At 42.4% G+C, this 23,309-nt stretch overlaps 6 non-coding genes across 6 annotated transcripts; 5 read left to right on the top strand and 1 right to left on the bottom strand.

Moving 5' to 3' along the window:
- Window positions 1–3,344: 3,344 nt before the first annotated feature.
- On the top strand, window positions 3,345–3,416 carry TRNAQ-UUG (transfer RNA glutamine (anticodon UUG)). Its single transcript has one exon. It is a non-coding gene; the product is annotated as a tRNA-Gln (tRNA).
- A 2,910-nt stretch (window positions 3,417–6,326) lies between these two features.
- Window positions 6,327–6,398, top strand: TRNAQ-UUG (transfer RNA glutamine (anticodon UUG)). The gene has a single exon. It is a non-coding gene; the product is annotated as a tRNA-Gln (tRNA).
- Window positions 6,399–9,998: 3,600 nt separating this feature from the next.
- Window positions 9,999–10,070, top strand: TRNAQ-UUG (transfer RNA glutamine (anticodon UUG)). Its single transcript has one exon. It is a non-coding gene; the product is annotated as a tRNA-Gln (tRNA).
- A 4,811-nt stretch (window positions 10,071–14,881) lies between these two features.
- TRNAQ-UUG (transfer RNA glutamine (anticodon UUG)) lies at window positions 14,882–14,953 on the top strand. Its single transcript has one exon. It is a non-coding gene; the product is annotated as a tRNA-Gln (tRNA).
- Window positions 14,954–15,534: 581 nt separating this feature from the next.
- TRNAQ-UUG (transfer RNA glutamine (anticodon UUG)) lies at window positions 15,535–15,606 on the bottom strand. Its single transcript has one exon. It is a non-coding gene; the product is annotated as a tRNA-Gln (tRNA).
- A 1,436-nt stretch (window positions 15,607–17,042) lies between these two features.
- TRNAQ-UUG (transfer RNA glutamine (anticodon UUG)) lies at window positions 17,043–17,114 on the top strand. The gene has a single exon. It is a non-coding gene; the product is annotated as a tRNA-Gln (tRNA).
- Window positions 17,115–23,309: the final 6,195 nt, after the last annotated feature.

Raw genomic sequence — 23,309 nt, forward strand, 5'->3', positions numbered from 1 at the left:
AGAATAATTCACTACTTGAGTACAGGCTTTCTCACTCGTCAGGCAGACAAGATTTTCCGTGGGTGAAGACACATGTAGGACTCTTGATTCAGGAGAGTGGAGTAAAATTGTATGTCAAACGGTGCCTCCAAAAACCAAGGACAGACATGAGAGTGAGTGCTGACCAGAACATCGGTTCTCAAACCTTTCTTAATGGCGCAACACTAACATGTCTTTCCTCCACTTCCAGCACCACTTTGCATTTACAGCCACTGTGTCAACAATGTAAAATACATTCAGCTTGAATAAGTCTTACGTATCATTGTTAAAGTACCTTCAGTTTCAATAAATCTTACGTTTACGGTGTTACTTAACGTAAATAATATGTGCAGAATACATAGTCCAACATTCCTGGATGTAAAATATGTATTCGCATTCCTTATTGCTTACGACTCAGACTTGTATATGACGTGAAAGCCATGTGTACATACGATCTGGGTGACTGGCTTGTGCCTCTCTGGTGGTGCGCGTAACCCGGGTTGGAAACCACAATAGAAGGAAATGACTATAAACAGGATAAGTCGTTCATTTGTTATGGAAGTTAGATGAGGATAAAGTAATGGATTTACCCTCCTCGATCGCACGCTTTCGACCGTAACGTATCGTTTTCGAACCCCACAACGTTACCAGGAAACTTGTTAAGACGTGATCTATGTCTGGTTTCATTCCTAGACGAGGAGCTATGGCCTGATGGGTACCACTGCGGTGTCTGTATCTTAGAGATCCTAGTTCGAATCTCGGTGAGATTATTTGTTTGTCTTTCGCCGCTGCCTAAGAACCTGCCTACCTTTTACTAGGGAAGGTTAGGTCTACGTCGAGGCAAACTGTCCTGATGTGAACAGAAGTAATACGTGTTATATTCTCTTGAGCGCCGAACGCCAGAATGTCAGAGATTTATGCTGAGACGATGTAATTTCATTTTCTAAAGTGCTGGCTCGAGAGTTATGCATTTTAAGGCTGACGAGATTGTGTAAGAGGGAGACTGCTGACGATTGCAGATGTGAAGACGGGCTTCTACTATCCATCATTCTTTGATTTCCTCCCGTCCTTATCTGTGGTCATAGACAATAACACTGCGCATTCCTTCTAGACGGGGATGCGATCCTGTAGCTCCTCCTCCTTCTTCGCCTCCGCCTCCTCCTCCTCCTCGCCACTTTTCTGCGGTGCCAGATAAGTACCGTTGTCACGGATAGTGTCAAGGACTAATGGCTCGTCGAAAGTACGTGTTCTAGCCTTGCTATCTCTGAATCAGTGGGGTGTGCGTTCGAGTAGCTGAGCGGGCGGCCGCCTCACAGTCAACCCTGCTGCTAATTCTACTTCCTTTTGGGATCAATAGACGATATGATGGAATACTTCACGTAAGCTAGGTATACGATCATCTTTATGTATCTATTCGTGTATCATATATATATATATATGATACACGTAATGTGAACGCCAGAGATCATGAACGGTAGCATCCAATCTAAAAAAGAATAATATAAGTACGTATGTTTGTCAAATGAGTCGCAATTTATCTGCGTCTTGTCCAACGTCGCAGCTGTTATAGACAAAAAAAATCTTGGCAACAAATGAATCCCACTGTAACAAATATATAAGACGGATGTAGTCCCGCTTATAATTCTTTTCCCCACTAAACAATCCCTCATTTTTTTTTTTTTCCAAGCGACCGCAATTCACACTGAACAACGTAAGCTTTTCACTTTACACGAGTATCACTTTGAACTGAATCCTTCAGTAGCACTAGAGGGATCTGTGTCGTTCTTTTCCTTCAGAGTTATCCAGTGTATGTAAGATTTGTAAGATAGATGACCTCCCAGTGTTTGCTGGTAATTGTCATGACTAGCGTTTAGTAGGCTTATACAGCTGACAGTAATTGATGGACCAATTCGATGACAAGCTAGAAGTGTGTGCGTGTATATGTATATATATATATATATATATATATATATATATATATATATATATATATATATATATAGAGTCCACGGGGAAATGAAACACGATAAGTTCCCAAGTTTGATAATCACATCATCAGGGGAGATACAAGAAAGAAATACAAGTGAGTTGATATACAACAAAGAGACGTAGCTAGGACGCCATTTGGTAAACAGATATGTGTATATATATATATATATATATATATATATATATATATATATATATATATATATATATATATATATATATATATATGTGTGTGTGTGTGTGTGTACGTATAGCTGCTCTAGTACACAAAGAAGTGAATGTTTATATGCAATTACCTCTCCAACTTCTTTTGTAATATAACTTTTCAATTACATTTGCGATTCGTAGATACTAATATATTTCAACTCTTATTTTCATTACAAACTTGACTGAAACGTTCAAACACGAATTCGGTGCCAAGATTCTGGGAGAGTGAGGAGGCAAATGCACATGGTGTCCCACCCCTTGGAAGTCAGACCAATGATACCCCCCCCTCCAACCCCCCATCCCCCCCAAGGTCATGGTAGAGGGAAACGTGCTTGCTGGGGTGGCGAGAAGGACGCATGCAAAAGCATTCACCGCTGTGTTTACAAAGCGATATCATGTTTTCATAGACACAACGTCTGCAGCAGCGCTGTGCTTGTAATGATAGCCAAGGTTGCAACAGATAAACAATGATATTGTGTACGCACACACACACACACACACACACACACACACACACACGACACACACACACGCACACAAGCATATACTTATATACGTACATATTTCTTTGTGTGTGTGTCTGTTTTGTAGTAAATCACATACACACGTGAGTGTATGTACGTACATGTATTTCTGTGTAACTGTGTGTCTGTGTGCATTTATAGGTGTGTGTGTGTGTGTGTGTGTGTGTGTGTGTGTGTGTCCTACCCGACGGACAAGAGCTCTTGAGTTGGTTAATGAACAATGTACATAAACAACTTGAACTTTGGCCAGCATCATACTCAAACCAACCTGAACAATGTCAACATTACACGCAACCAAACCTTCACTTTGGCCAACATCATGCATAAGATGGGGACTCCATCCATTCATCAAATGGCGTTCACACAAACAGAAAACGTGGGCGTGGTACATCAACAGGTGGTAATTAGAGACTTGCTCATTCACACGGATTTCTCCATACGTCGATGATAAGGCTGTTAACTGGAGATAGAACATTTTAATCGTTATGATACTCTCTAAATCTACCTCCAACACGTACTAATTAATTGTCGTCAACGAGTTTAAGTATTCGATCCTCCTTAAATGTAGTCTTTCGAAACTCTTTAACTGTCCCCATACCTTATAGGGGTCCCATGGTGTAATGGTTAGCACCCTGGACTTTGAATCCAGAGATCCGAGTTCGAGTCTCGGTGGGACCTGGGATTTCACTTTAGCCACCTGGATAAAATTGCTGCTAAACCTTTGAGAGGTAAAGTCACTATGCAAATGTACCTCGAGGCGAAGGTTGAATCGTGCGAAAGAAATCGTATCGTTATTGTAGGTGAGTTTTGTCCAAAGGTGCGAGAGGTGAGATACCTTGTTTACGGTCGTACATATTACGTTCCTCAAGTCCTGAGGGACAGAAGATGTAAGATGTGTTGTCACTGTGGAGGAGATGGTGCTGTGTTAACTGATACTGAAATCTAGTATTGGTTCTTGTTGTTGTTCTCTGTGTTCATTGTATATCATGATCTTCATCAGTTGATGCTGTGATTAGTATCTGATATCATTATGGTTAGGTTAGATATCATGTATCATCGTTGATATCCCAGCTTTGTTGCTTCATATCTTGATATATGCTTTCTTTGATATCGTAGCCATTGATGGTTGATGTCATGTTTAACAGTTTATATACTAATATATTTTTTTTTCTTTGGGGGGGGGGGAGGGAGAGCTGATGTCATACTATTTATTCCTTTATGTGATAATCCTCATTTACTGATATCCAGCTTTACCAGATATCAATAAAAAAAAAAAACAGAGGACACGAGCAGCTTGTAAGGTAGACCACATCTAATCGGATATTCGTCTTTCATAGATAATGTTAGAGATAAATGAGAAGGTGAACAGATAAACGAGATATGAGGGTAACTGATAGCACTCGCTATAGTGATTCTGTTGTCCTTCATTATAATGAATATAGGCGTCACAACATGTAGGAATGTCCCAGGTGCGTTACAGTGTCTAATGAGACAGTTCTGAATAGCATTATGTAAATAAGCAAGGGGTTAAATGGTAAACAGACTATGCATAATCTCGCCCACAACACTTCATTCTAAGATGTTTATCTTCCATTACCCAGTGTTTATTCTTTATTCTCCTTCTCTCGAGCATTACACAAGTGCCATTGACACTCCTTCTACACACAGTGCCATCTGACGGGTCCTCCATCTCATTCTTCACTCTAGTGCCACACGAATGCCATTAGCATTCCATCCAAACATAGTGCCATCTTATGATTTCTCCTCCTCCTCTTTCCCCTTCTCTTTCCTATTACTCCATCTCTTCTCTGTCCTCCTCCTCCTCCTCCTCCTCCTCCTTCTCTGTAGTACTACACGAGCCCTTTTGCCACTCCTTCAGCAAACAGCGTCAAGGACTCGGGGTCCATCATGGGTGAATATATTCTGTCACGTTGATACAGTTGCCCAAGTCAACAACTCCTCTGGAAGCGGGACGCCGTGTTCACGTCTGGGAGCAGAATCATTAACTGTAGGCCAAGAGGTTCGCGTCTGAAGTGAGGATTTCCGCACACTCTCGCTTTCTTTTTACAGTGAATCAGTTTCTGACGCGCGGGGATTCTTAGAAGGGATTGACAAAGGTTGTAAATATATCTTTGTTATTGATTCTTATGGGAATACCCGTGGAGTAGCCTGTGTGGCTCGGTTGTAGATGGTAAGGTCTGGGTTTCATTACACTGTACATGATGGGTGAGAGTTCATGAGAGCAAATGAGGCCATTCTTCGTCTGTTCCTGACGCTACATGCTCAAGGCGGTTGTAGTAATTATGAAAAGAAAGCAGGAAAACATTGACATGGCGAATTGATACTGGTATGTTTCCTGTGAACGAGTCATATAGTATCAACTTCTATACAGTCTTGTTCGTTTGACAACTCTGGTAATCAACATGATTCTTTCTATTTTTCTCCACGACAAAACATTTTCTACGCCACACCTTCAGGAGGAGTGTAATCACCCCGCCTCATTAAGTTATCTGAGATGACGTCTTGTTATCAGTGAGCCTTCCCGGATCATGGTGAAAGATAATGATTATCAGACTTGCTAGGGGAGTATGATCTTGTACTCTCATAATCCCACATGACTGATATCAACACTTGTCTATCTTTCTTTTCCCTGAATCGTATATCATATGGATGACAGCGGCAAAGTTAAGGAGGAAATAAAAAAAGAACAGACAATATATTTCTTTTCCTGTACGTAAGGATCCTGAAGATCCATTTGTGGTTTGTTTGGTATGACTACAAAAGCTTTAATGACCAGTATATCATTTTTATGGGGGGTAAGAATGTGTGTGTGTGTGTGTGTATGTGTGTGTGTGTGTGTTTGCATTTCAGTGTTTGTTTGCACGCGTGTGTGCTTGCTTAGTGACCTGGCGAAAACTATATCGCCCTAGGCATTGCAATATCCATAGAAGTAAACATAAATGCTGAACATTGATTCTCCACATAACAACTTACAAATGATAATCATTTATCAGAACAGATAAGCCAAATGTACCCACTGCTTTCTACCTAAACAGACCTCAGTCATGTGTCGATAGATATTTTTTTCTTTATCTCTGGAGATACACTAACACGACACAGACCGAAAGACGTAGAAGCATGGAGGAAAAAGTGCACGTAATGGCAGACAAGCACTTCATCCAGGAAGGCGAGAAGAGAATTTCTTTTTTTCTCTTAGAAATCTGTAGAGAAAGTTCCGTCTCTTTGTGTCTCTATTTCCTTATATGACGATTGGAAAGTCGATCTTCCATGCTGATAACGATTGATACCATGTGAAAAGATGAGGTCTTATTCCCTGTGAAATAGTTAACTATCAAGACTTGATGATACATTGTAGGTTCTTGGAAGAAATAAGAACGTTCCCATTCACTCACGTGCCCCAAGTATGTTACGTAAAACGACCACTTCGTCTACAGTATCTGGTGGAGTATATAACCACTTCCTCTAGTGTGATGTAACACTTGGGTATGATACGTTCGTATATCCGACTGGATATACTCTGAGGAAAGTCGTTCGATATCCAATCTCTGCTCAGACGTTCTCTCACGGGGTCCCATGGTGTAATGGTTAGCACCCTGGACTTTGAATCCAGAGATCCGAGTTCGAGTCTCGGTGGGACCTGATGTTCATTCCTTTAGATTTCAGAATGAGGTACTGTGACATTTATATACACAGACGCGAGGTGAACCTGACATCAAGGTAGCTTTAAGGGGGGAAATAGATTTACTGTGTAATAGATTAGGAAGTATATTTCACAAGGTTGGTGTGGAGATACGTCTCGCTGAAGTACAGTAGGATAACGGGATCTTTTCATTATTTTTGGCTTCAGTGAAAAGCCTTCAGCGACAGATGTCAGGCCAGGCTTTGAGAGACTAAAAAAAAAAAATGAAAAGAAAAGGAAAACGCAGAAAGGAAAATCAGAGAGATAAAGAAAATGAAAGAAAAAACAGAAGGTAAAAAAGAAAAAAAGTAGAAAAGAGAAGCGAAAAACGAAAAAGGAGAAAAAGAAGGAAAGCGAGAGGAAAGAAAAAGAAAGGTTAAAAGCAGAGGAAAAAAAAGGAGGAATGTAGCTATGAGACTTTACAAACGCTAGCAATAACAAAATCTTGTTACCCTCGTGGTCAACAGAAAGCTCCACCGTTTACACAAAAGTCCACCTCTTTTTTTTTTCCCCCCTTTTTTTTTCTACCGAGATATAACTGGAGAGCAGATAGCACGGGCGAAGTCTAGAGCAAAGTCTGTCGACCGTAATGCTGGCCTTTATAGCTGCTGGACAGCATAATGTCCGCTTGGGGGACAGAATGATGAGGGACTCGTTGCGAAAACTGACAACTCTCTCTCTCTCTCCTGCCAACCTCCTCACCCCGCCTCCCTCTCCTCGTTTGAATGGATGCGATGAGTGCAGGATACAGACAAAGGAGGAAGATACCGAGAGATTAATACAGAACGGTTCCTTGTGGGTGAAATGTATATAGATCGATGTGTATAGATAAGAAGCGATAGATAAAAGTAAAAGGGTGAATTTCGGTTCTTAGACTTTCTATTATGCACTGGTTCTTCTTCTTGTCTATGTTATCGCACGAGTTTCGCTGTCGTCTTACTACAGGCAGTGAGGAGGGATGAGCCTCCAACCAATGGTGCTACATGGCTGTGGTGGTGGTCAGGTCCGGGTAACTCCTTCTGTGGCTGAGTTTCGCCTTATTGATGATGTCTGGGAGCAGTGGGATATGTCCGCCTCAAGCGACATTCCTCAGAAGGCATTAGAATTTCCGTGGTATATTCTGCTTCCTCATTCTTTTTTTTAACCAGCTGTGAGTCACAACCTCCTCGAAGAAGAAGAGGAGGAGGAGGAGGAGGAGGAGGAGTTTGGGGAGAAGCCAATGTGTGGGATCGAATGGTATTTGTCCTGGCATGATAGTGAACAAAGAGGGTTCTACTGTAGTGTTCTTGAGATCCTAATACTGCCGTCCTTTGTGTCGGTCACAGATGAAACTCCAGCGTCGATAGAGTGTCAGAAGTGGTCAGTCTGTCAGGTAATTAGAGGATGGAGATGTGATTACAATTCGTGTGTCATGGGGGAGAGAGTTTCTACACGCGTGTTGTCCCTTCTATTGTTCATGTTGCTTTGTTCATCGATTTTGGGTTTACAGTGACTGCATGACCTATGGAGATGAGGGAGATGAGGCTGGCCTCGTTAGAGGGATATGCAATTAGTCAATTCATTACGGACGATAATCATGACCTGTGTATGTTGATGGGTCGACCTTCAGGTATGACGGACTGGTCTTTAACCTAACCCTTCACGTCTACTGTGATATCCTTGAACATATTAGATTTACGAGTCGAAAGAGGGGGAAAAAAAATAAGCACTTAACTTTCTGGTAACTAAGAGGATCTTGACACGAACTGCTTCATGCGTTCACGAAACCTACAATTATATGTTCGTCTGGTGTTAGGAGCGCGCGCGCGTGTGTGTGCCTGTGTGTAACTGAGAGTGATTCATGTGTGTGTGTGTGTGTGTGTGTGTGTGTGTGTGTGTGTGTGTGTGTGTGTGTGTGTGTGTGTGTGTGCGTGTGTGTAACTGAGAGTGATTCATGTGTGTGTCTATGTGTGTGTGTGTGTGTGTGTGTGTGTGTGTGTGAGTGTATGTAACTGAGAGTGATTCATGTGTGTGTGTGTGTGTGTGTGTGTGTGTGTGTGAGTGTATGTAACTGAGAGTGATTCATGTGTGTGTGTGTGTGTGTGTGTGTGTGTGTGTGGGTGTGCGCGTGTGCTTTTCGGTGGATGAGTAAGTGAGTGTGGGCGCTCACGTGCAAGTCTTTGCTTCATGAGTAAGTCTCTTGTTGTCTGACTCACTGGCAAAAAAAACGTCGACGGAAAACATGAATAGAAAGCCCCCGTTAGACACATCGCCAGTTTTACGTAATGTCTGGCATGGCTTCGTGTCTGGCATGCCTTCATATGAGACAGACTGATATGCAGGATCTCTCTTTGCAAAGTTGTTGTAAATAATGTTGAAACTATAACAATAACCTAAAACGCTGTATATCTTTTTTTTTTTTGTAAAATAGTTCGCGTGAAAAACAAAATTCAAGTGAAGTTAAATTAGAATGATGTGGTTTAATGTTACGTATGAAACATTGATTTAATGTTATGTATGAATCGTTGCTTCAGTGCTATGTATGAATAGTTGCTTCAGTGTTATGTATGAATCGTAGCTTCAGTGTTATGTATGAATCGTAGCTTCAGTGTTATGTATGAATCGTAGCTTCAGTGCTATGTATGAATAGTTGCTTCAGTGTTATGTATGAATCGTTGCTTCAGTGTTATGTATGAATCGTAGCTTCAGTGTTATGTATGAATCGTAGCTTCAGTGTTATGTATGAATCGTAGCTTCAGTGTTATGTATGAATCGTTGCTTCAGTGTTATGTATGGATCGTTGCTTCAGTGTTATGTATGAATCGTTGCTTCAATGTTATGTATGAATCGTTGCTTCAGTGTTATGTATGAATCATTGCTTCAATGTTATGTATGAATCGTTGCTTCAGTGTTATGTATGAATCGTTTGTTTAATATTATGTATGAATCATTGCTAAGTAGTTTCAGTCCTCTCGATGACCCTGATCATACACGACAGAGATGCTAACCTTTATAAGTTGACAGAAAGAACGGAACGTGTGAGCTGTGGCGGGATTCGAACCAGCGTCTTGATGTTGGCGCCTCCATCTAACCTTGTTTGACCCCTTGTGGAGACTCAGATTACATTATCATCCTCTCTCGTTCATTCACGTCAATAACCGGTGCTCGCCACTGCTTCAGGCATAGAGTTTCCGTATCAACGAACACTGTCGCACTAACTGGGAAGACAAGGCTTCAGAACCAACTTGGAAGAAAGAAGATAAAAAAAAGAAAAAAAAAAGACTAGATCACCCACAGTAAGGAATGCTAATTAAAATGAATGACCCCTCAAGAATGATAATGAGCTCTCTCTCTCTCTCTCTCTCTCTCTCTCTCTCTCTCTCTCTCTCTCTCTCTCTCTATTTGCTTTCGAGAAAATAACTCGCATGATTAAGCAATAAGAACCTCCCGTCATTATCAGCTCATTAACGGGTAAGTAATGTGACAAGTTCACTTCTCTGACGCCGTCATTTTTCTTCCCCGAGGAACTCGCTCAGGTGAGGTGTATAGCTAGCCAGACCGGTCTGTTCCCCTCACCACAAGGTCCCATGGTGTAATGGTTAGCACCCTGGACTTTGAATCCAGAGATCCGAGTTCGAGTCTCGGTGGGACCTGGGAAGTCATTTAGTTTCTGGGACGTGGATGACACTGTAGCGAGATATTTACATGGATTTCATACGTCCCTTAAGACCCAAGTGCCACTGAGAGTACGTTTGGCTCTTACTTAAAGTCTCCTAACCAACTGAAACGACGTATGGGAAACTTATAAGTAGAGGATGTATACGCCAATTCAAACCACTATCGAAGAATATCAGACCCAGGGACAGTATATAAGAAGCAAATATCAAGGCAAAATTTCGTTCAAGTTGATTTATCAAAGTCTTCCTTCCAACGTTTTGTGTTTTCCATATTCTCTCCCTCCCTCCCTCCCTTTTTCGCTTCTCACTCTTGCCATAGTACCACATATGTTCGATCTTGGCACTCCTCCTCCCTCGAAGAGTGCCAAGATCTCAACCCCTTCCATCACCCCTTCCATCGTCTGTTTTACCACGTGTTGGCTGGGCTGTTTTACCACGTGTTGGCTGGGCTGTTTTACCACGTGTTGTTGGCTGGGCTGTTTTACCACGTGTTCGCTATGACCCACCAACCCCGCTACGTCTGAGAAACTCATTTATACAGTTATGAGACCTTAGACTCAAAATACCAGGCCTTCGTTATCAAAAGTCGTACCGTCGTGCACAAGGGTCGTACAGCCGTACCGAAGGATCTTATCACCCTTCATGTAATCTTGTGTGAATATATATATATATATATATATATATATATATATATATATATATATATATATATATATATATATATATATATATATATCATCAGTACTGGTAGCCGTTACTGCATCCCTGAACGATTTGTTTTATGAGCTCGGCAACAAAAAGACAAGAATGACATAAAATCTTTGTCGGTAAGATGATGATGATGATGTTAAGATATATTTGGCGTGTTTACAAGATGTGTACTGATAAGAAGACCATTCTGATTACGGCAACAGGTAGCTACGTGAGTGAGAGTGTGTGTGTGTGTGTGTGTGTGTGTGTGTGTGTGTTTACGTTGCATCTACGTGTTTATTGTTGTGTTTTGATATTCATTATTTTGTGTTTGCTTATGCTTGATTTGTGTTTTCGGTGTGACTGCATTTTTCTGCCTCTATTCCTTCGTGTACAAAGACATTCTTCCGTAACTAACCTATGAATGGAATTGGCCTTAGATGACAAGAGAGGTAGGGGCGTAAAAGTAATATCATGACTGACCAACGCCAGTAAGGGAGAGAGGCGGATGTGAAAGTGGCATCACATTTTAACCAATGACAGTGTGGGGAAGTTATGGGTCTCTCTCATGAGCTGTTGATCAGACGGAGTATACGATGCTGCCCAGTGTTGTGTTAGACTGATAGCAAGGCGTGTATGACGGCTAAGGGAAAGCGCCTGCTACCTGAGGATAGATACCTCTCGTCTCGTATATGCTCGAGTGTTTTTGCTGAGTCTACGTACTCCCGCCCGTCTTGCTGGGCTGGTCCCGCGTTGGTCTTGCATGTATGACTTGGGTGCGCCTCGTTAGAGATTCATAGTCCTACGTCTTGTGAAGATGAAGATGGTGGTGGTGGTGGCTCGCACATTCTATACGGTGTTGAAGACTTTACAACCTCCTTTTTTTACACATAGGAACTTCTAGATTAATACATATATGACATGATGATCATTGGGGTCAATATTATTATCTACGACATGCTGTTGTTATTCTTACTAATGATATGCATGTACCAGGTCAGACAGAGGGGGTGTGTGTGTGACACGATGAAGCTAATCTGTTTATCTTTCTGGCATTGTTAACTCGAGGTATACACAGATGCTGTGTTGACAGAGGGGGTTTGCGCCCCTCAGCAGATATGGATGGGAGGTGTAGTAGAATTCAGGTCTCGGTGGAGAGTCCCATTTGCCGACCTGAGGGATAAGATAAGTAGATCAGTAGGACGTGGAGTGGATATTCTTTTCTCTGCTTGCAAGGACGGTTGGGTTATTCATATCTTGATCAGTATCAGTCATCACCTATTCGAGAGATCTCTCAGAGCAGGAGGATGATTATAGATAGGTATAATCTACAACAAACAACTTGAAATGAACCCCGGAATGAATCGGCCACAGCGGAAGCAAAGTAATGCTATGTATGACGTGAAGTAAAGACCAATTAACTCGCTAAGTCAACGTGAAAACGACCTTGCATGCGATAGACCACCACCACCACCCCATCCCCTTCCCATGCGCTTTAATTTTTCCCCCTTGGACGAAAACACATTCATTAATGATCTTTCCACACACACACACACACACACACATATATACACACACACACACACACACACACACACACACTCACACACACACACACACACATATACACACACACACACACACACACCTACCTTCCTCCGTGTCACTTGGCGTCCTGATCTGTTTGACGACTGGCGAGATTCCAGGTGACGGTGGGGGACACTTCACTGTATATCTGTGTCTGCAGGGGCAAGCATGAGGTCGACCTCAGATCAAAAAGAAAAAATGACAATTATAAATGGAACTCCAGGCGGGTTATAAATCATCCCTTCTCTCTCTCTCTCTCTCTCTCTCTCTCTCTCTCTCTCTCTCTCTCTCTCTCTCTCTCTCTCTCGCTGTTGGACAACGTCTTTTTCTTTCTTTTTTTTTTAACAAAAGAAGATTGAGGATGAGCGTATCCTCTCCCCAACTTACCATCTGGTCCTCGTCTTCGGCAAGTTGGTTGTCTTGTTCACAGAACGACTTCCTAAGCGCGGAGTCCATCCGCATATATATATATATATATATATATATATATATATATATATATATATATATATATATATATATATATATATATGAAAAACATCTGTGTTGCACAGATAAGTACTTCGTCTGCCTAGATCAGAGTATCGTGAGCTAATTAATAGGACGTGTGTGAGTGACCCAGCCTGAGATATGATCTGAAACCTTGACCACAATTGACCAATTATGATAACTGTCTCAAGATCAATCCCTCGTAGTGTGGTGGTGGTGCTGCTGGACCTTAGAACCCAGAGATAAAGGTTCGAATCCATTTGGAACCCGTTATCATGACGCTTGAATAAGAAACGTTGAGGTTACTCTCCCCCAAAAATACTCATAAAACCAAACTCAAAAAGAAGGTAAAGTATTGCATCCTTAAATTTCTGCTGGATTTTTGCCTCTTGTTTTAAAAGAGTTGGATTTTACCATCATTCCTTCGATCAGACAGAAAGGACTGGTGATAAAGATGCAATATAGTATCTGTAATGTTAGAAAAAATACAGATAAAGAATATTCTCAGCGACAAATAAGTGAATGTAACAAAGTGAGTAAGGTAGACTCTGGTTATCGAGTAAACAAGAGACGGAGACGATTCCTCTCATCTTTTGTTTCCGAGACAATTCCTTTCTTAAGGAATTGATGTTTTTTTTTTTTGCGTCATTAATTGTTTACGTCTGTATATGCTAAGCTAATTCGTCTGTCTGTCCGTCTGTCGCAGAGAAATAAGTTAGATGTGTGGATTAATGAATAATGTGCCGGGTTCTGGTGACGCGTGCCCTAGCCTGCTTACAAGCGCGTTTGTGTGTGTGTGTGTGTGTGTGTGTGCGTGTGTGTGTGTGTGTGTGTGTGTGTGTGTATTAGCTCGTGTATGTGTGTGTCTCTTCGTGCGAAGCGCTCTTCGGAGATCGCACAAAAATAGATGGATTTTGGTATTATATATTTAGCTAGGGAGAGAGAGAGAGAGAGAGAGAGAGAGAGAGAGAGAGAGAGAGAGAGAGAGAGAGAGAGAGAGAGAGAGAGACACCTGCGCATACAGTAACTCTTCAAGGACAGTAATATATCGAGCTAACATGTGCTGACGCAGCTGTGTGTCAGAGCAAATGTACAGTTTCCTTCACCCACTCAAGTACGACGGTACGACTTTTGAGTACAGCCGCACGACTCTTCAGCACGACGGTACGACCTTTTTGGTAGAGTCGGCCTGGCCTATGATTATAAACCCTTGTTAAGAATTAGGTCAAAGAACTGGTCATCATAACCCAAGGGTCGTACTGAAGGGTCGTATCGTCGTACTCAAGGGTCGTACTTTTAGTTTATCATATCGAATTATCTATGTGTATTTATTATCATTATTATCAACATAAGGAAAATATACTAAAGGAACAACAGATACCTTTTCTAGACCCTTCGAGGCGAGTTGTAAACACGTCTAAGTCGCTGTGCGAACGAATATGCTTGCCAAAGCAGCAGAGCGATTTTTAGGCACCGTTGAAGAAGCGTCTATTGTTGCACAACCTTTGGCAAAACACGTCTTCTTGTGTTAGGTAATAATTGGCAAGGGCGCGAGAGAAAAGGTGAAGAAATACCACCATGGAATTCGTTTAGGTCACGGTCGCCTGTACATGAATACATATTAGAAAGCCGAAGATAGTATGGCTATGTGCATCTTCCGTACTGTATATGTGTAGTTATATAACATAAAAAATGAAGCACCATGTGTAGAGCGTTTGCATAGATGTATATATGAATCAGAATCTCCAAAACCAGGGAAAAACATGATCTAGATATGTTTTCTTCGAGGGAGAAAATGGAAAAGAAATTGACAGAATTACTGAAGATATGAAGGGGATGCCCCAAACAGGTTAATAAACCTTGCTCCTGAGAAAATGGGATGTTCTTGGCCCATGGATTCACCCCTCTAAGCAAGGTTTTCACATGAAATGTACAGTGACGTTTATATGTATCCTGTCCCGAACGCTGCGTGTGAATATTAGAAGTATGTCATCTTCTGTTGGTACTCTACATACCATCAAGGTCCCATGGTGTAATGGTTAGCACCCTGGACTTTGAATCCAGAGATCCGAGTTCGAGTCTCGGTGGGACCTCGCTTTAGAGAGAGAGAGAGAAAAAAAAACAACGGACTTTATGCAAGTTAAGTGAAACTATGAGCAAGGTTAACGACTTAAAGACGTTAGGCTGTGAGTGACTAACCCTTGGGTAAGTTGCACGAAGATTTCACGGTTGTGAAACAGGAATCTGGCATAACGAAACGTAGGAGAAAGCGACTTTTAGATGACCGTGATCATGAGCAGATTGTATTTTTCGTTTCAGTGTTGAGAATATTCAGTTTCGTAGCGAATACACTCTCAAAAGAAATATAGGGACTCCTGCACACTCAAAGCCGAGGAGAGGATTGACCTCTTTTGAAGCTTAAATTTTTTTGCTTTAGGTAATTCTTTAGGCAATTTTGATGCTTAATATGGACGCATTTCTGTTAGAAACCTTTGAAATGATCAAGTCACACGAAGCGACACGCGTCGCCCTTTCAGGTTATCTCTCTCCACCAAACTCATGACTTTATCAGTTTCTCGCCAAACCTGCTGAGCTTTCCTCAAAGTTTACTCATCCTCATCGTCTCTTCTATAAAGGTCGTCTTCTCACGATGGCTTAGGCTAAATGACTTCCCAGGTCCCACCGAGACTCGAACTCGGATCTCTGGATTCAAAGTCCAGGGTGCTAACCATTACACCATGGGACCCTGTGGTGATCGGGTTGAGGAGGGTCGCTCTGCTGGTCTTGGTGGAGCTGGTGGTGGTGGTGGTGATGGGAGTGTTGGAGAGTCTGGCTTATTGATTAGGTGAGAACTCGTTTCTTGGGAACGTCTTAGGGTCGGACAGCCAGCCAGCGAGTCGACCAGACACCCACCCACCCACCCACCAGACCCACGATAGACAAGGCTGAAGCTTTAATCTATTAACAGAAAATGTCTTCTTGGGGTCGAGGCACTGTTATCTGCCCCCTCTGGTATTTCCCCCTGGTCTACCATGCAGTCCTGAGGGATATCTATTCTATTTCTAACTCGGTCGATCATCGCTTGCGTGGCTATACATGGCGTGTGTCTGTAGTTTATTCTAGTAATGCCTAAATTTAGGTGTCTGATTACATTATCATTATTCTCCTCCGCTAAACACATCGTCAGATACTGAAGAGCCGTTTGTGTCAGCAGGATTAGTTTGAAGGGTCAAGTACTGGTGCTCGCTCATGTAAGATCATCTGGATCTTTCACTCGTGGGGGATTCAAACAGCATTGTCTGACGACAGCGCTATATCAGGCCGTGTTCATTCCCACAACCAGACGTGGACGGGAGTGTATCGTTCCCATTCCAAGATCGTTCCCATTCCAAGAAATTCCAATTCTTATTGTATGTTTCACTCGTCTCATCAGGGACCACCTTTCTTATCACAGACTGATATGAGAAAGAAAAAGAGATACTTTCTAATCAGTTGTTGTTTTTTAATTTCGTATATTTGCTTACACAAACGAATCTGCGTCGGATGGGCAGCGCTGTGTGCAGTGGCTTGCTTATCTCAATAACATAACACAGTATTTGCTTTTTTTTTTTTAATACTGTATATAAAGATTCGTATCAACTGTGTTCTTTCTTTCGGAAAACTATGACGAAAAGATGTGAGATTTCAAGTGGCTTAATTTGTTTACTGAAAGCTGTGTGAAATGTGGCTTGTTCATTGGATGATGTTCTGCTTTCCACTGCAGGCAGATCAAACGAGTAAAGAAAGGCTCTCTCTCTCTCTCTCTCTCTCTCTCTCTCTCTCTGTACATATATATATATATATATATATATATATATATATATATATATATATATATATATATATATATATATATATATATATACGAATTGAACCTCAAGTAAATTAGTGAGGATAAAAAAAACATAGATTGCATGGTACATTAAAATTCAAATCAGACTTCAAACATATCATAAGTTAGTTAATGAGTCTCAGGTAAACACTGTAGCAAAGAGTTCGGGAAATTTTATGAACGTCATCGCATCGCCTACAGCTGGAAACAACTCATGAAGCGAATCTGAATTATAATTTGTATCTGTAATTCGTGAAAGGAATGAATGTATGTAGATAAAGCAACACGTGCACAACCCTTGAGCACTACGGGGTCCCATGGTGTAATGGTTAGCACCCTGGACTTTGAATCCAGAGATCCGAGTTCGAGTCTCGGTGGGACCTGATTGTGGTTTTTTCCACACCTATGTGATATAAACCCCGGCTTTTCATATCCATCCACGTAATCATCAGCCTAATAGGGGGATACTTAACGCAACTGATAATTCACTTAGAGAAGTCAAGAGAGTCGAGAAGCCATCATACCAAATAAAAAAGCCCTTATAAATTCGTACTGAAAGTGGAATGTTATCTTGCTCCTCCTCCTCCTCCTCCTTCATCCTGTAGACACGATTTTACCCCCTATCAGTTAGGTGTATCTTTGAGGACGATGGTCGACAAATTAGCATAGATGTAGGCTAGACAATGGGGCAGCTGGTGATAGGCTTGTGTTCAAGGTCGGACTGCCACTGTCTGTCTATCTGTGTGTGTGTGTGTGTGTGTGTGTGTTCGTGGGATGGTCTGTCTCTTTCTCTTTCCGTGCGGTGTGGCATTTGTTAGTGTGTTTGTCAATCTCTGTGTTTGTTAAAGTGTTTTGGTTTGTTATGTGCGCTGGTGTTTTTCTTTGTCTTGAGTTTGTGATTGTTTGTGGGTTGGTGAGTGCTTATGTGTGCTTGTGGACTGTTGTCTGTTAGTGTGCTGTCATTTGTCAATGTTAGCCTCTGTGTGTTGTCTTTACACGTTGACGGTTGTAATGTGTTGTTCTTCGTGTGTAGCCGTCTCTCTGTGTGCTTGCGTTTGATCACACTCACGCAGCCTCGTATCTCATCCCTACGTTATAGTTCCTGGAAGTTTCCAATGTCTGTCGTGTTTACTCTCTCTCTCTCTCTCTCTCTCTCTCTCTCTCTCTCTCTCTCTCTCTCTCTCTCTCTCTCTCTCTGTGGTTTGGTTTGCTCCAGATGTCCCCAACACTTGCTACTTACTGGCTTCCTCACCTCTTACTCATCCTCGGGTTGTGCCCTCGTGTTCTGGATTCTCTTGTTCCAGTATGGAAGAACCGTTCTTATATACCCTTGGTTATGGAATCTCCCCTAACTCCTCCTTTCTTTCCGTTGTGGGGAAGGTTGAGGGTTTAAAAACTCCTCTCCACTTAGGTCATTCCTCTGAATACTGATATTATTCTTGTTGCATTCCTGTGAACCCTCTCCAGCAACTCTTTTTGGATCTTGAGCCGAGGAGACCAGGTTGCTTTGGCAAACTCGAGGTGTTTGTGTGAGTTCAAGTCTTGCATGTATTTTTCATACACTTCAGAGTCCGAGAACATCTGCGTGCATGTCGGTCTTCGCTTGTTTCATAGTGTTTGTTTGTGGTGGTGTTTGTTGGTATGTTGGGATCTGTTTTTAGGTGTTTTGCTTGTTTTGTGCGTGTGTATCGTTGTTAGTCTGTCACTTTGAATTCTTTGTGGTGTGTGTGTGTGTGTGTGTGTGTGTGTGTGTGTCTGTGTGTGTGTGTGTGTGTGTGTGTGTGTGTGTGTGTTTTAACATGTAAGTATTTGCTGGTTTCTTCGTTTCTATGAGTATCTTATGTATTCCCTTTTCTCGACACCTTCTGTACTTGTTTCCATATTTGTTAACAATCTTCATACTCCTTGCCACCTCAGACCATCACAGTCGTTAGCGAAAGGGGTATGAAATAGATAAAAGAATACAGTGGAATATACCTATGATTTGTACATAATTGATTCGTTTATTGTACAGTTAAGATTATAGCAAAATCTCTTGATCCTATTCAGGGATGAGTAGAAGGGATACGAACACCAGATATCAGTCTTCCATTACGTAAATGTGACTTTTAAACCTTTAACCATTGCTCGGAAATGAGTTGATGATCTGGCATTAGGGAAAGCTGGCATTTATCTATTTTAGGCTCGTCCCCCCTTGTAGATTTCAAGACTTACGAACCTAGTGAGAACGGGAGTTCAGGGGCCAATAAAGTATTTTATGCCTCGCTTCCGAATCGGAGAAAATAATTGACAATTATCTGGTATTTAATCTTTGCATTTTTTCACACTCTCAAGTTTTATTCATTACAGAATGGGACAATATTGGTCATAAGAACACTAAAGGTCCTTATGCAGGAGTGATAATCAATATAGACCAATCTGGGAAAAAAAACGTATTTACGAAATTATAAACGAGGTCGTACGCTGTAATACTTAAGGGTCGCGCGGTCGTGCTCAAGTGTTGTTTCGTCGTGCTCAAGGGTCGTACGGTCGTGGTCAAGGGTTGTTTCGTCGTGCTCAAGGGTCGTACGGTCGTGGTCAAGGGTTGTTTCGTCGTGCTCAAGGGTCGTACGGTCGTGGTCAAGGGTTGTTTCGTCGTGCTCAAGGGTCGTACTGTCGTGGTCAAGGGTTGTTTCGTCGTGCTCAAGGGTCGTACCACCGTCGCTGCGCTCCCCAGGGGCGAGAGAGCGGCTCGGGAAGCCATCAGGCGGAGCGTTAACCCCGCCTCTAACACGAGTGTAAACAGGATGCTCGGGGAGGAGAGATTAAGTTATGCATCGTGATGTCTGTGGATGACGAGGAAGCTGAGGGTTGGGACCCGGAGGGCTGGTGGGAGAGAGAGAGAGAGAGAGAGAGAGAGAGAGAGAGAGAGACAGAGACAGAGAGAGAGAGAGAGAGAGAGAGAGACAGAGAGAGAGAGAGAGAGAGAGAGAGAGAGAGAGAGAGAGAGAGAGAGAGAGAGAGAGAGAGAGAGAGAGAGATAAGAGATCCATAAGTGTAGAACTCCATCGCCATACAGGGCAAATAGGTAATTACACTCACACACACACATACACACACACACACACACACACACGTACACGTACACGTACACAATACATGCATGTATAAAAATAGAAGAAAGAAAAAGACAAAACATTTCCAAAAATGAGGGAATGATGAGAATAAGAAACTGAATAGCGGACGAAGAGCCAATTCCCACGCGACCCCGGGAGGCGGGAGGAGGAGGAGGAGGAGGAGGGAGGTGTTGGGGCCAAGGCCACCGTGTCATAGGAGGTTCCTTGTTCATGTCTGGGAGAGAGCAGGGAGGGAGAGAGGAGGGAGAGAGAAAGAGAGGGACAAGAGGGAGGAGGAAGTAAAGGGAGATTAGTACATGGGAGTATATATGGAGAATAGTTAACATAACGTAGGAGTACAAGGGAAAGCCTGTTAACAGTACATGGGTATGCAAGACAACAGCTCTTGGAAGAATAAGAAAATGCCAGATAACAGAAGACCTGATGGTCTTTGACGAGGTTATCTACTGAAGGACAGCACTTTGATATTATCCAGTCTATATAGATGGAGACTAGATAGTAAAGCAGATGGAGGGAATGAAGGAAGGAGAGCGGGAGGAATAGACTGGTACCGGGGAGGTAAGAAAGAGAAAAGATGGAGCAGGAGGAAGGAAAAAGGAGGGGAAGGTCACGAGCGTGGCTGACAGCGAGATGAGTCTGGCGGAAGAGGAGGCTGTCAGGGTCAGAAATGTATACAGTAAAGAAAAGGGATGATGTGGAAGGAAGGACGAAGATGCAGCTGATGCTGCCGAGGGAAGAGAGGAAATCCAGATTCTGTTATTTCATCTCGAGTAAACTTGGTATAGATGACAAGACACGGGACTAGAAATACACTCTAGATTGAAGGATAGATACCATGACACTCCTAGTGTTTATCCTGTCTGATACGACGATACAAGCAAGAGGCACGAGGTCAGAACTAAGGTCACTTGGGTGTGCAGGATGTTGCCTGGGGGTTGAGAAGGGTTCACAGACCCCTGGATGAGAAAGTGCAAAAAGAGCTACACAGTGATGAAATGTGAGGACATTTGTGTTGTGTACGAGGTTGCTGTTCTTCCTACTCGCTGCCTCTGTTGAACTTTACGCGACGGTCGATACTGAACTGAAGTTCAAGGAGGACTTCGATGAATTATCCCTTAATGCCTAGCCAATTAACGACCGGAATGTTGAGTTTCTACGAACTTGGATGGAGATCTAACGTCTGACTGGGAGGAGCTAGTTGTGAGTACTACTTTGAGACGAGATTTTCGTCACCGGGATGGGATATCTTGTAGCGAGCGGTACCTGGGCCTCTCTTGTAGAGCTACATCATGGATAGATCTACAGTTAAGTAGAACGATTCCTGTTTGAGAGGGAGGGAGGGAGTGAGTGCAGTGCCAGCAGCCCACGGGTACAGTATTGCGAGGCCAGCGAAAGGGAAGTTGACGACCACTGGAGTGCAGGGCTCAGTCCGCCGTCGGTAAAAAAACACTTCCGACATCCAGGCGGTATTACCGCCCTGGTCAGTGGTAGAGAGAGAGAGAGAGAGAGAGAGAGAGAGAGAGAGAGAGAGAGAGAGAGAGAGAGAGAGAGAGAGAGAGAAGGGTAATGAAGTCGGGTCATCACTATTCCAGTGGGATGATTTAGGTGAAATGTTAAATAGCTATGGTAGCATGATATCCCTTCAACATCGCTCCTCACATCTGACAGTATGGTGGATACCATCTCGACGACATTGACAGCAACAATTTATTTCGGAAGGTGGGCTATATATCTCCTCCTCTAAGAAGCATCCTGACATCTGAAACTGCTAATGAAAATGTCACATAAGAAACGCGAAAAAGATTAATAACACAGTCACCTTTTAAAGTCTTTTTTCGTATGGCTGAGTTTGGTTGATTGTCTATTTGGCCTTTAGAACCATCGACAGCCGGGATCATTATTGAAGCCCTCAACATCAGGTTATCATCACCAATTAATAAATCTTGATCACCTTCTTCAAGTGGTCAAGATAATTCTCAGACCAAACTTGCTGTCATTGTATATAATACGACTATTGATGTTGGTTGAGGCAAAAAGGCGTTGAGGCAATCTGTAAGCCTCTTCAGGATTATAGGAAATATTTTCGGTTTATGATATATTGTACATCTTTTATCCATCACAAAATGTCAGTTAAGTTCAAAGGAATTATAGCCGTCCATACAACTCTTGGGCTCGTATCATTTTCGTGTCAGATGAGCTCCATCATAACAGACATTACGAATGTTTCCCTTTGTAAGTGATAGTTCAGTGGATAAAGGTTTTAGTTATTAGTCTTAACTAACTGAAGTTCTCGGCTTATATTTGCTAAACTCTCATTTATATCGCATGTTCCTCTTCAGCAATGCAACGACTACTGCATTTCCCTCCACTTCTTTTTTTATCTCTATCGTATCTTTTTCCTTCAGTTGTTTCATCTATACTACATCGCCTCCGTCCTCCTGCATCCTACGCCGGTCATTGCATCACCTCCACACTCGATCATTTCACCTGCAGAATCCACCCCGAAGGCTGTCAGAAGTAACGTAACGGTGTCCAGCGCAATATAGAACCCTGTGCCACTAAATCAATCATCTACCAAATCTCTCCATTCGTCAGTTGCTCATCAACTCCCTCAGTCCATCAATCAATCACTTTATCCCCGTCGTCACCTCTCGCTGAGCTACTCAATCGCTTATTCAGACATTCCGGGCTATAAATGCCGATGTTTCATATAGTTGTATCAATATAGATGTCAAGAAGTAACTTGTTATGAGACGTGAAGGGTCGGTTGAAGGATTGGTAAGGTCTCATTCTTGTTTCACTCGTCTGTTTTAGACGTAATAACAAAATAGCTTTTGGTTTTGAACTGAGGAAACGTTTTCAAGTGAATACAACTCCTCTCCTCGCCATACTTTTATAAGTTTAATCTCGACCAAGTGATGGTACGTGATGGATGGGTAACACCCATGTTTGATCTTCACTTCCATGTTCCTGAATATAAGGTACTTCGACAAAGAGTTCGACCTCCAGCTATATGAGGACCTCATTCTAAGAAATAGCCCTAGTGTTACCATAGGACCTGTTGTCAGAGATTCCTGTAGCCCAAGGGTGTGCTACGTCCAGTAGCAGGGAAATGTGGATTCCTTCAGAGTGAGAAGTTCTTTAACGAGACAATATTCCCAACGAAACAGCCTCGCTAAAGGTGACTTACCATTCGCTAGGTAACCTCGTGTAGACGAAGTGCGGCTACACCTATATATATATATATATATATATATATATATATATATATATATATATATATATACTGTTTCACGAATGTGTTCCCCAGAGTTAGGCATCATTAACATTGTCCCCACAAACTGACAGCTCTGCTCTACATAACTAAATACGGCAAATTTATCAATATTCACTGCACGAGCTGGAGTGTAGTACCCAACACGGCCACCAGGGGTCCTGTGCAGTGAATAACAACACGTTTGT

The sequence above is a fragment of the Panulirus ornatus genome, chromosome 37 (assembly GCF_036320965.1).
Source record: "Panulirus ornatus isolate Po-2019 chromosome 37, ASM3632096v1, whole genome shotgun sequence".
NCBI classification, from domain to species: domain Eukaryota; kingdom Metazoa; phylum Arthropoda; class Malacostraca; order Decapoda; family Palinuridae; genus Panulirus; species Panulirus ornatus.